General features: G+C 47.3%; 1 protein-coding gene and 1 long non-coding RNA gene across 5 annotated transcripts in view; one reads left to right on the top strand and one right to left on the bottom strand.

Annotated features, from left to right (window-relative positions):
• CCDC141 (coiled-coil domain containing 141) overlaps window positions 1–13,539 on the top strand; it is a 290,158-nt gene that overhangs the window by 37,338 nt on the left and 239,281 nt on the right. The window lies entirely within an intron of this gene.
• Window positions 1–13,539, bottom strand: part of LOC130284212 (uncharacterized) — a 101,886-nt gene that overhangs the window by 69,449 nt on the left and 18,898 nt on the right. The window contains exon 1 of one of the 2 annotated variants that reach the window (XR_008846951.1): window positions 7,312–7,421. The exons of the other annotated variant lie outside the window; for it this stretch is intronic. This is a non-coding gene — a long non-coding RNA (uncharacterized LOC130284212). Of the gene's footprint in view, window positions 1–7,311; window positions 7,422–13,539 lie in introns of those variants that run through there. 2 annotated transcript variants of the gene reach the window in all.

The following is a 13,539-nucleotide window of genomic DNA, read 5'->3' as shown; positions in this document are numbered from 1 at the left end:
GACGTTATTATAATAATAACGCTTTATTTATTGTTGTCCTTAGTGGGATTTGAACCCAAATCCCCAGCACTGCAAGGCAGCAGTGCTAACCACTGAGCCACCATGCTGCCCTTAGCATACATCTGCTATGCATGGTTGCTAAAATGGACAGAGATGTCAGCAGAGAGCACTGTGCTCGTGGTGTCATCAGTGTTCCAAAAAGAAAGGAATTTCCTCTGTAGCATTCAGCAGCTAATAAGTACTGGAAGAATTAAGATTTTTTAATAGAAGTAATTTACAAATATGTTTAACTTTCTGCCACCAGTTGATTTAAAAGAAAAAAGGTTTTCACCGGAGTACCCCTTTAACAGTACAGAACCATCTGGGTATACAGACAAAATGAGAACTAGATACTAAAATGGTGAATTGGGAAAGCTTGGTGACAATACCTACAAAACTGGAAGTCACTTCCTGAACTGGCTGAAGTCTAAAAAATTTATATTTCCTGGGGATTTAAAAAAATGTAATGTAAGAAAACGTATCCCCTATCCAAAGGATAGGGGATAAGTTTTAGATCATGGGGGGCTCTGATCGCTGTGGTCCCTCGCGATCATCTGTACGGAGCCTTGGTTCTCCTCCACAGTGGCGCGTTACGACCCCCGCTCGAAATGGGGGCCACCACATCCCTTCTATATAGCTCTATGGGAGAGCCAGATATTACCCGAACGGCTCTCCCATAGAGCTATATGGAGAAGGCATGGCGGCCCCCGGTTCGGAAGGGGGTCTTGACGTGCCGCTGTGAAGGAGAGCTCCAGACAGGAGATTGCGGGGGCCCAGCGCTCGGGCCTCCTGTGATCTAAAACTTATCCCCTATCCAATAGAGGATAAGTCTTCTTACATGATACTTCCCCCTTTAAGCTTGATTTACAAGTAGCAGTAGTGTTACACAAAACTGGCAAAACTGCATCCATATTTCTGCATTATTGCAATGCAGTCATTGGCCACTCTAGTTATTCTAAGGGTACGCTCACACAAGAGGGTTACAAGCGCAGCAAAAAATTTACAGTAGACCCGACTGAGGTCAATGTAACCTGCGGCAGTTTTTTGGCCACAGAGATTCCACTGCTAGGAGTCAACAATACAGACCCATAAAGATACTCCATGTGCCACAATATGGCCTTGTATTCTTTACTAGAAACAATGGGGGAGATTTATCAAAACATGTAAGGGATGAGTGGTGCAATTGCCCATAGCAACCAATCAGATCACTTCTTTCATTTTTAAAAAGGTCTCTGAAAAATAAAAGAAGTGATCTCATTGGTTGCTATGGGGATCCTTCCTCTCATCCTCTACACAGGTTTTGATAAATCTCCAAGGAATAATACAGTATTTGATGCAGAAGTCACAATTTTCTGCATAAAATTGTAGGCATTGTATGGGCCCATACAGGGGCTTAGCTATAGGAAGTGTAGGGGGTCATCTATATGCCCCAGTTCTGCACAAAAAAACACATCAGGTGACAGTGCTGTTGCATATTTTTAAGTGTCTTTAAGCTACTTGTTTGGTTCCATAGATTTTTATGGGAACCATATTCCAGATCTGTATCACTTGGATGCTGAATGCACTGCACTTGAGCCCTAAGGGTTTTGTGCCGACCAGACAGCTATAATTATGTAGTGGTCAACATGGTTGTTTTGTTGAACTGGGGTCTTGGGTTAGTGTCTGACCTATGGTAACATCTGTATGGAATTTGTATGTTCTCACCATATTTGGTTTTCCTTCCCATTCCAACGTGGACAGCGCTGTGAAATATGTTGTTCTAGAATCAACAGGTATGAGAAGGGGGAGAAGTGAAATAAAACTTAACTTTTAACAAATGCTGTTAAGAAATATATATATATATATATATATATATATATATGAATAATGTACTCACAGAGGATACTGATGATGATCCCCGGTCAGTAAAGACGCAGATAGAACTCAGTTAGTATACAGTAAAATATACTGCCAAAAGTGTCAAAATGTCACCGTATATCAAGCAAATAGGACCAATCACAGTCCCCATGCATAACATATCGGTCATAGGTCAGGATCTAGCATTTGGACCATGCACACTTCCCTACGTGTTTCGGTTCACCTGAGTTAGTGACCTCATCAGGGACTCTACACTAGGGATCGACCGATATTGATTTTTTTTACAGCCGATATTCAGCGAACTTACCGGCTGATAGCCGATAACTTATGCCGATATTCCGTGCATTTCAGGACCCCCTGCCTGTCCTGGGGTCCTGAGTCGAACCACTGATGCTGCCCGATCCCCCTGCCTATTCTCTGGCCACATGCCGCCGCTGCCCCATCGCCTCCCCCATCCCCGGTGTTATAATTACCTGTTCCCGGGGTCCATGCTACTTCTGGCTCCGGCGGCGTTCTGAGCTGTCACTGTGCGCACTTGTCATTGCTCAGCGCAGCGCACAGCAACAGCACAGGACGCAGCAGGAGCCAGAAGTATCGGGGATCCCAGGAACAGGCAATTATAACACCGGGGATGGGGGAGGCGATGGGGCAGTGGCGGCGGTATGTGGCCAGAGGATGGGGAGGCAATGGGGAAGCGGCGGCGGTATGTGGCCAGTGGATGGGGAGGCAATGCGGCCAGAGGATAGGCATAGGGATCGGGCAGCGGAGGTGGTTGGACTCAGGACCCCAGGACAGGCAGGGGGAGAGAAGTGGGTGGCAAAAGCCGCTGCAGTTCATTGATTTAAAGTGCCCGCATTATCGTCAAGGTAATTGCCGATACCAATAACCAACAATAATATTGGCCGATAATATCGGAAAAAACGATAATCGGTCGATCCCTACTCTACACAATATGGCCCTCATTTACTAAGAGTGGAGTGTCGGTTTGTGTTTTTGCAAGTCCTTTACTCCTTTTTTTTCTGATGCTATTTACTAATCTGTCGCCCATTTTCCCTTTCTTTCTGTCAAAGGTTTTTTTTCTGTAGCACAAAATGTATTCTGTGCGACAGAAAAAAGTCTCTGCAAATTCTGACTACATTACTGCTTGTGCTACTACCCCCAGCATGGAACAGGGTCTGTTCCATGTTGGGGGTAGTAGTAGAAGGGCTGAGGGATTGATCGCACCGGGTCTCACTTCTGAGACCCAATCCGATCAGATGTTATTAAGCAGGGGAGCGGGCGGCATGTTCCGATCCCCGGCAATGTACAGTAAACTTTCATTTTTAAATTCCCCACCGAGGAGCCAATCAGGGCTCCTGACAGGGTTTTAATATAGTAGCGCTGTGGTGGGCAAAGATGTATAGAATCGCTGGGGGGGGGGGGGGATATATATAATTTTCCCCCTGCTGCGCTATATCAAACTTAGTGCCCGCTGCGCTATTATATATCTATACTGACCCCCGCTGCGCATATACTGACCCCCGCTGCGCATATTTATATATATACTGACCCCCCCCCAGCTGCGCATATTAATATTCATGCCCTCCCTCCCCTGGCTGCCAATGAATGAAAACTCTATTAGCGGCGGAGAGGAAGGCTGTTGCCCGCTCTCGCTGCTAAGAGTTTGTCATTCATAGCGGGCAGCAGCTGCATATCATGCTGTGGGGGTCAGACATATGGATATATGTCTGACCCTCACATCATACATATACAAATGCCGGCTCACCGCTATGAATGACAAGTAAGGTATTAGCAGCAGCAACGCGAGCCTCCGCTCCCTGCACTGCTTTACTTGTCATTCATAGCGGTGAGCCGGCACCTGTATATATAGATGCGCGGTAGGGGTCGGACATTTGGATATATGTCTGACCCTCACAGCATCTATATATACAGGTGCCGGCTCACCGCTATGAATGACAAGTAAAGCAGTGCAGGGAGCGGAGGCTCGCGTTGCTGCTGCTAATAGCTTACTTGTCATTCATAGCGGTGAGCCGGCATTTGTATATGAATGATGTGAGGGTCAGACATATATCAATATGTCTGACCCCCACAGCATGATATGCAGCTGCTGCCCGCTATGAATGACAAACTCTTAGCAGCGAGAGCGGGCAACAGCCTTCCTCTCCGCCGCTAATAGAATTTTCATTCATTGGCAGCCAGGGGAGGGAGAAAATATGAATATTAATATGCGCAGCTTGGGGGGGGGGTCAGTATATATATAAATTTGCGCAGTGGGGGTCAGTATATGCGCATCGGGGGTCAAAATAGATATATAATAGCGCTGGGGGGGGCAGTACATTTATTCAAGTGCAGTGGGCACTAAGTTTGATATAGCGCAGCAGGGGGAAAATTATATAGAAACGCTGGCGGGGCCAGATATATACCCCCCCAGCGATTCTATACATCTTTGCCCACCACAGCGTTTCTATATTAAAACCCTGCCAGGAGCCCTCCTGGTGGGGAATTTAAAAATGAAAGTTTACAGTACATTGCAGGGGATTGGAACATGCCGCCCGCTCCCCTGCTTAATAACATCTGATCGGATCGGGTCTCAGAAGTGAGACTCGGTGCGATCAATCCCTCAGCCCCTCTACTACTACCCCCAACATGGAACAGACCATGTTCCATGCTGGGGGTAGCAGGATTCACTCCGTTGTGAGGAATTTACCGACAGCTCTGAGTTGTCGGTTTTCTGTGAAGCAAAACTCACAGGTTTTCCTGTGAGTTTTCTTCACACTCTGAGGGTTTTTTCTCTTTTTGTCGGGAACACGTTTTTTTTTCACTCTGAGTGATTTTGATTTCGGGTTGTGCGCCAGATTCTGGCGCAAATTCTGGCGCAGACAGATTCTGGTGCAAAACCCGACAAAAAGTGTTGGGAACCTGTTAGTAAATGAGGGCCTATGTGTTCAAAACAAGTTAGGACAGTGTATCCATACAGTCTGTCCTACATCACATCAAGGTCATAGAGACCAATTTCATGGGGCTGCTTACAGTATATAGTTACACCCCCAAATGCAATAAAGACAGTACACATAGATTGTGCCACAACATAATAATGTAGCTTTTTGGCACAGTTGTTCTCAGGACAGAATCCGGTGATTCAGTTATGACGTCCTGGCAGCTTCTCCCAGTGATTTGTTCTTGAATCAAACCAAAACTAATGCATTTATGCTATGACTTTGGTGATAACACTGTCCAAGAATAGATTTAAAGCATATCTGACAACATTTCAGTTAGTCGGTGATAAGATTTCTAAATAAGATTTTTATATAGCGCACACAGATTGTACACTTATATTGATCCCTGTTCCCATTGGGGCTCAGTATGTTTTGGAGTGTGGGAGGAAACCCACGGAAAAACTGAGAGAACATACAAACTCTTTACAGATGTTGTCCTTGAGGGGGATTTTGAACCTGGAACTCCAGTGCTGCAAGGCAACAGTGCTAACCACTGAGCTACCATGCTCAGTGGGTTCACACTTAGGCCATATTCACACTAAGGAATTCGCGGTGTGAACTTAACATTAGTGTGAATGGGTCTCCGCGAGACCCGTTCACACTGCGGAATTTCCGTGGCTGACAATTCCGCCGCTGAAATTGTTCTGCGCAAAGAAAGAACATGTTCATTCTTTGCGCGGATTCCGCGAGCACTGCATAGCCATCAATGGTGACGGCTCAGTGCCCCGTGACGGCTCAGCGCCAAAGCACCACCGGCGGCGGCCGCCAGGCAGAATCTCCACTCGCGGTATTCAGCGAGCGGAGATTCCGTAGTGTGAACACATCCTTAGGTTTTCCAGGACTATATGATTGATGGCTTTTCCACTGGTCATCGCTGTTTGGCAGATGATATTAGGGAGAAGAAAGACTGGGTATACTGGATGTTAAATGGTCCTGGCCCTTTTGTTCAGAGAGAGATAAGCAGCCAACATAGGTGTCTGACAGTGGCTGACTCCTCTACTCTCCATTGAAAATATGCTCTTCTCTCTATTTCTGACATGCTGAACATTTATGTGAATGGGGGGGATCAGGAGAGAAACTATTAGCCAAACGTTTAGCCAAAAGCTCTTGAACAGGGGTCTCAAACTCAAATTATCCGGGGGCCACTGGAGGTAACAGCATGCGCCCATTACATATAATGCCCTCATCATACACCCCTCATCATCCACCAGCAACACCCTCCACCAGCAGTAGCACCCCCATCATCCACCAGCACCCCCCCCCATTCCCTCTACTCCGTGTGGTAATAGCATCAGCTGATGGATGATGGGGGTACTACTTCTGGGGGTTCCCCACATTAGGTAGGCAGCAGGTTCCCCACCTTAGGTAGGCAGCAGGTTCCCCACTTTAGGTAGGCAGCAGGTTCCCCACATTAGGTAGTAGCAGGTTCCCCACATTAGGTATTAGCAGGTTCCCAACATTAGGTAGGCAGCAGGTTCCCCACATTAGGTAGTAGCAGGTTCCCCACATTAGGTATTAGCAGGTTCCCAACATTAGGTAGGCAGCAGGTTCCCCACATTAGGTAGTAGCAGGTTCCCCACATTAGGTATTAGCAGGTTCCCAACATTAGGTAGGCAGCAGGTTCCCCACATTAGGTAGTAGCAGGTTCCCCACATTAGCTAGAAGCAGGTTCCCCACATTAGGTAGGCAGCAGGTTCCCCACATTAGGTAGCAACAGGTTCCCCACATTAGGTAGTAGCAGGCTCCCCACATTAGGTAGCAGCAGGTTCCCCACATTAGGTAGGCAGCAGGTTCCCCACATTAGGTACGCAGCAGGTTCCCCACATTAGGTAGGCAACAGGTTCCCCACATTAGGTGGGCAGCAAGTTCCCCACATTAGGTAGGCAGCAGGTTCCCCACATTAGGTAGTAGCAGGTTCCCCACATTAGGTATTAGCAGGTTCCCCACGTTAGGTAGGCAGCAGGTTCCCCACATTAGGTAGTAGCAGGTTCCCCACATAAGGTAGAAGCAGGTTCCCCACATTAGGTAGGCAGCAGGTTCCCCACATTAGGTAGCAGCAGGTTCCCCACATTAGGTAGCAGCAGGTTCCCCACATTAGGTAGTAGCAGGTTCCCCACATTAGGTAGCGGCAGGTTCCCCCCATTAGGTAGGCAGCAGGTTCCCCACATTAGGTACGCAGCAGGTTCCCCACATTAGGTAGAAGCAGGTTCCCCACATTAGGTAGTAGCAGGTTCCCCACATTAGGTGGTAGCAGGTTCCCCACATTAGGTAGAATTTTCGATTACCACCCCCCCCCCCCCCACACTTACACACACACACACACACACACAGACACCCACACATGAACACACGCACACACGCATACACAGACAGACACACACACATAGACAGACAGACACACACACACAGACAACTTTACCTGTCCTGCACTGCGCTTCTCCTCTCCGGAGTAGTGAAGAAAATTGTGTCTTGAAGCTTTCTGTGTCCCGAATAGCTGAGGAAAGTGCTGAGTCACTGTGCTGAGTGCTCGGACACTGTGATTGGTTGATTGGAGGGGGCGTGTGCAGTCTCTGCTCTGCTCAGGACACAGAACTGCTTCAAGACACAGTTTTCTTCACTACATACCTGTGAGGCCACACACTTTAGTTCCGCGGGCGGGAGTTTGAGACCCCTGCTGTTGAAGGTATATTGGCACCTTTTAGCTTTTTAATAGCATTTAGAGTGTGGTCCCAGTACATACACTGAAGGTATATGGCAGGAGGTTGTCGCTTTGGCAGATGCCAGTCAGTATACCTGTTTCGCTGTATAGGGGAAATGTAGGCTGCTGATCTTTCCTATATACAGGCTTTGAGTAGAGAAGTATACTGCACAGCCTTCCAAATAGAGCAGTGCTTCCCAACCAGGGGGCCTCCAGCTGTTGCAAAACTACAATTCCCAGCATGCCCGGACAGCCCTGTCCGGACATGCTGGGACTCAGTTGTAGTTTTGTGACTGCTGGCAATTTATAAGGTGCTACAATAGTACAGGCTATAAGGCTGGGTTTGGGGTACTGGTCCATTCTGAAGGCCGCTTCCAGTTGGCAGTATTTTTGGCAGTATTTTTTTATGTGAAATTGTTCTTAATGTCAGTATATTGTAGTAGCTGAGTTTGTGCTTATTAATATTAATACATAGAAAAAAGGATGTTTTATTAAAGTACTTGGTTATATACAATCCAAGAATTATATCAAGTGGAATCAAAACTGCTCATATGATCTTATACAAGTACCAAGTAATAGTGGTATAAGGGTATGTCCACACTAGGGTGACCACATTTCCTAACTGCCATTCAGGGACACTTACTTTCACAAGTGCTTTTCGTCAAACGTATACGTGACACTGGCATTGGGCATTATATGTGGAGGCACAGGACAGCCCCCCCCCCCACATATGTCCCTGACAGGTGGCATTATATGTGAGGGGCACAGGACATGGGGTATTATATATGAGGGGCACATGACATGGGGCATTATATGAGAGGGGCATTATATGTGAGGGGCACATGTCAGGGGGCATTATATGTGAGGGGCACATGACAGGGTGGCATTATATGTGAGGGGCACATGACAGGGTGGCATTATATGTGAGGGGCACATGACAGGGTGGCATTATATGTGAGGGGCACATGACAGGGTGGCATTATATGTGAGGGGCACATGACGGGGAATTATATGTGAGGGGCTCAGGACAGGGGGAATTATATGTGAGGGGCACAGGACAGGGGGTGTTATAAGTGATGGGCACATGACTTTGGGTATTATAAGTAGGCGGAAAATGTCAGGGGGGCATTATTTGTGCATTATATGGGCACATGACAGGGGGGCCCCCTGTCATGTGCCCCTCACATATAATGCCCCCTGACATGTGCCCCTCACATATAATGCCCCCCTGACATGTGACCCTGACTTATAATGCCCCCCTGACATGTGCCCCTCACATATAATGCCCCCCCTGACAAGTGACATTATATGTGAGGGGTACAGGACATGGGGTATTATATATGAGGGGCACATGACAGTGGGGGTCCTGTCATGTGCCCCCACATATAATGCCCCCCTGACATGTGCCCCTCACTTATATTTTGCCCCTCTCACTTATAATTTGCTCCCCCCCCCCTCCCCTTTCTCACGCCCGTCACCTTTCTCACACGCTGCGGCTGCTCCATTCCTGCAGTCAGTGAGAGCCGCGGGGAAGTGATCTCCAGGCGCCGGCGTGAAGATGTGATGTCACCACGCCGGCCTGCCGTGATTGGCTCTCACTGACTGCAGGAATGGAGCAGCCACAGCTTGTAATAGAAAGGTGACGGGTGTGAGAAAGGGGAGGGGGGAGCATGCTATAGTACACTAAGTACAGGAGGAGGGGCAACAATCTCGGGGGGGGGGGGGGGGGGGGGGCATTTGCCCCGTTGCCCCCAACCCCCCCCCCCCCCCCCCTGGAGCCGCCGTCCTCACAGTGACTCACAGCACAGCAGCGGTCGGCGGCTCACAGGCTCAAATCATTCCGGGACACTGCATTGTCCCGGAATGAGGGTGACCGGGACAGACTCTCCTAATGCGGGACTGTCCCGGGCGATCCGGGACACGTGGTCACCCTCGTCCACACTATGGAATAGAAGAGGGATATTTATCAAAAACTGTGCAAAGGAAAAGTTGCCCAGTTGCCCATAGCAACCAATCAGATTGTTTCTTTCATTTTGCAGAGGCCTTGTTAAAAATGAAAGAAGCAATCTGATTGGTTGCTATGGGCAACTGGGCAACTTTTCATCTGGACAGGTTTTGATAAATCTCCCCCTATGTGCATAATTTCCCAGACAAATTCTGTGCCAACTCCATCTTGAATGAAAGTTCCATTGACTTCAATGTTCTTTCCGTCATTCTGTTTAATTTCAGAGGTGGAATTTCTGAGGATGAATTGTATTCCACCAGAAGATAGAATAGGGTAAAAGCCTATTGAAGTCAATGGGACTTTATATTTCCTGACTAAATCAATTTATAGAACAGACTCTGGAAGTGACTCTGAATTTCCCTGCTAACTTGGTAGTCAGCATTGTCTAATCAACACACCTCCAGAATTCTGCGCCAAAAATATGTGCAGAATTCTGCTCCAATTCCACTCCCATTGTGCCCTTATTCCGCACCAATTCCAGGTCAATCAGAAGTTGAGCAGAAATTGGATGAATGTCCTGACTAACATTATTCCTCATCAATTTCGCAGTGTGAACACACCCTTATCAAACACATTCTACCAAACACAGTGGCCCTCATTTACTATTGCAAACCCGACATGTTTTGTCGGGTTGTGCGCCAGATTCTGTCGCATTGCGCCAGAATTTGCGCCAGAATTGAAAAAACTGACTCTCCATTTTGCTAAGAAAACCCGAAAAAGGGGCGTGGCCGTCGGGTGCGTGGTCTCCGAAAAGAGCCGTGGTCTCCGAAAAGGGCCGTGTTCCTGACATTTTCACAAAAAACCAACATATTTACTAAGGTTTCCACATAAAATGTGGTGGATTTGAGCTGAGGAAAACCAGACAGATCAGAACATGTGTAAAAAAAAGCAAAATGTAGGGAAAGTGGAAAATGTAGAGAAACCTTAGTAAATACCAAGGAAAATAAATTGTAGGGAATTAAAACCCACAAAGAAACCTACACAACACTCTTAGTAAATGAGGGCCAGTATGTTTCCACTGCCGCTTTTGAGCCAAAGTCAGAAGTGGATCCATAAGGGAGGAGAAGTGTAAGTCCTTCCTTTATGTGTCCTATTCCTTTTGAATACATTTCTGGCTTTGGCTCAAAAACTGCTGTGGCAGATATCCAAAAACTGCCAGAAAAAAACCAAGTGGAAACTTAGCCTAAGGATAGGTTTCCACTTGTTTTTTTTTTTTACATCTAAAAAAAACGCCCAAAAAACTGCCACAGCTTTTTACTGCATTTTGGCAGTTTTTCTGGCGTTTTTTTTGTGGTGTGTGGAAATTTGTACCCTATGGCAGTTTTCTCACTGCCTTCTGGGTACCACTCTGTGGGTCAGATGCTGAGCGCCCGGTCCACAGAGTGTAAGGAGGAGTGATGTATAGCAGTGGTTCTCAACCTTTTTTGCCAGAGAACCCCTTGACAGCCTATTCCCAAAAATTGTACCCCCATATTAGAGACATTTGGTAATGATTATAGTATAATTATTATGCTTTACTTTCCTCTATAACAGGCCCCCTGTTCCTCTCTCTATCTCCCCAATCCCCTGATTTACAGGTGACGTCTTCTTTAACTGGAGTTGTTAACTTTTCTTTTCTTCACTATCTGGCCTAGACCGCCATTAAGATTTCTCCCATACAAGACTTTTCCACAGAACCAACCAAACATTTTAGGCTCCTTTCTGCAGTACAATACCCACCTATTTACTAACTCCCCATGTTTATTGTCACACACAGTAACTGCTTTATGTCCCCATAAAGTTGTTAGGCCCCCTCTGTGCCCCCAAATATAGCTGTAGGCCCCCAAACTGCCCCCATATATAGTTGTAAGCCACTGTGGTAGCCTGGAGGGGTGATGGTGTCTGGGGTGTTGCGGAGTGGTAGAGTAGGGTATAGGATTAACCCTTAATTGTCGTGACATCAGGGTGCGGTTTCCTCAATGCAATGGTCCTACCGCTAACCGTCCCAAAAACGATAGGGAGGAATAAATGAATGTCCTATACATGGACATATTATAATAAAATATATGGATATATACATTTATACACTTTATCAAGAGGCGACTAGCGGTTAGCCCTGCAGGAGAGCCCTACTAGCTTGGAGGGACTCTGGCTGAGGGGACTACAGACAAAGGGACAGGACCAAGTCCTGTACCGGGATACCACACCACCATACTGTCCCACTTCGGTGCTCCACTGCTCCTCTGGTCTGGGGACCTATTGTTATGGCTCATAGCAGTAGGTCCCTGGTCAACAGGGGCAGTGGAGCAACAAAGCTGATGGTAGTTACTGCCCACAGCAGCCCAGTGCCCGCGCTTCCCCTTTGCTGTCCTCCTGCTCCGCTCCTTGGTGCCTTGACGTCAGCCTACCATTTCTTCAAAGTGGTCCAGACCAGTAACCAGTGACTGTGGCTGACATTACTGATTTTTTTTCCAAGTACCCCCTGAAGAACTGCTAAGTACCCCTGGATGTACTTTCACCCCAGGTTGAGAACCACTGATGTATAGCATCACTTCTCACCTTCGCCAGCTGTATAGTATACAGTGTACCCGTATATATTATACAGGAGCCGGGAATCCTGTCACAAGACTGACAGGACTCCCTGCTCCTATAGCCCCTTTGGACGGTATACACCATATACAGCTATCTATAGTGTATATAGTGTATACAGAAGACGAGGTCCTGTCCTCCCTCGCTGCCTGTCCTTCCGGGTCTGTGTAACTCCGCCCCTTAGTGATGACGTCATAAGGGCCGTAGCTACAGACGGGAGGCAGAGTGGTAAGTATGAGGCTCTGTTCACATTGTCTGTTTTGTATAATGTGAACAGACCCTTCTGCCAGTGTCTTCCGAGACAGGGAGACTGCAGCTGTTGCAAAACTACAACTCTCAGCATGCCCAGACAGCCTTTGGCTGTTTGGAAAGACATTGCATTATGTCCTAACCTATTTTTTGTGTTTTTTTTCTTCTCGTTTCAGATCCGTGTATGCAGAGGATTGTGGCGGGTTCGGTAGATTACCGCGGATGAACTGGTAACCCTGGTAATGTCAGGCTGTTGCTGCTTGGTTGGTATCTGGCTGAGAATAAAAATATGGGGAAACCAATACATTTTTTTTAGTTTATTTATGAAAACAAAAAAACAAAACAAAAAACACATAGGGTTCCCCAAAATGTTATTCTCAGCCAGTTAGCAACCAAGCAGCAACAGACTGACGTTACCAGGGGGGGGGGGGGGGGGGCAAGGACCATTGTTAATGTCCCTCCCCAGCCTAAATAACGCCAGCCTGTTACTGCCTAGGCCCAGGAGCGCCATTTTTGACACTCCGGGCCTGTTGGTACCGGCTCTTCCCACCGAATCCGCCGCAATCCTCTGCATACACGGATCTGAAATAAGAAGAAAAAAGAAACACAAAAGATGGGTTAGGACATTTTTTGTGCTCTCCATTGGGAAGATCGCTCATAGTGCAATGTCTTCCCAAACAGAGAGCCTCCAATTGTTGCAAAACTACAATTTCCAGCATGCCCAGACAGCCTTTGGCTGTCTGGGCATGCTGGGAGTTGTAGTTTAGCAACAGCTGGTGTCTCCCTTCTGGGAAGACACAGGGTCTGTTCACATTATACAAAACGTACAATCACTAGGGGGCAGAGCTACACAGACCCGACAGCTGTATAGCTGTATACACCAGACCCGACAGCTGTATAGCTGTATACACCATATACAGCTATCTATAGATAGTTGTATATTCTGTATACCGCCCAAAGGGTTAACCTACACTGTCAAGCAGTGTAAGTTAACTCTTTCCTTGCTGGGCTGGTGCATAGCGCACAGCTCAGCAAGGGGTTAAAGGGGTAGTCCAGTGGTGAAAAACTTATCCCCTATCCTAAGGATAAGGGATAAGTTTGAGATCGCGGGGGGTCCTACCGCTGGG

Source organism: Hyla sarda, chromosome 8, assembly GCF_029499605.1.
Source record: "Hyla sarda isolate aHylSar1 chromosome 8, aHylSar1.hap1, whole genome shotgun sequence".
Classification (NCBI taxonomy): domain Eukaryota; kingdom Metazoa; phylum Chordata; class Amphibia; order Anura; family Hylidae; genus Hyla; species Hyla sarda.
This window is presented reverse-complemented; position numbering and strand designations above follow the sequence as displayed.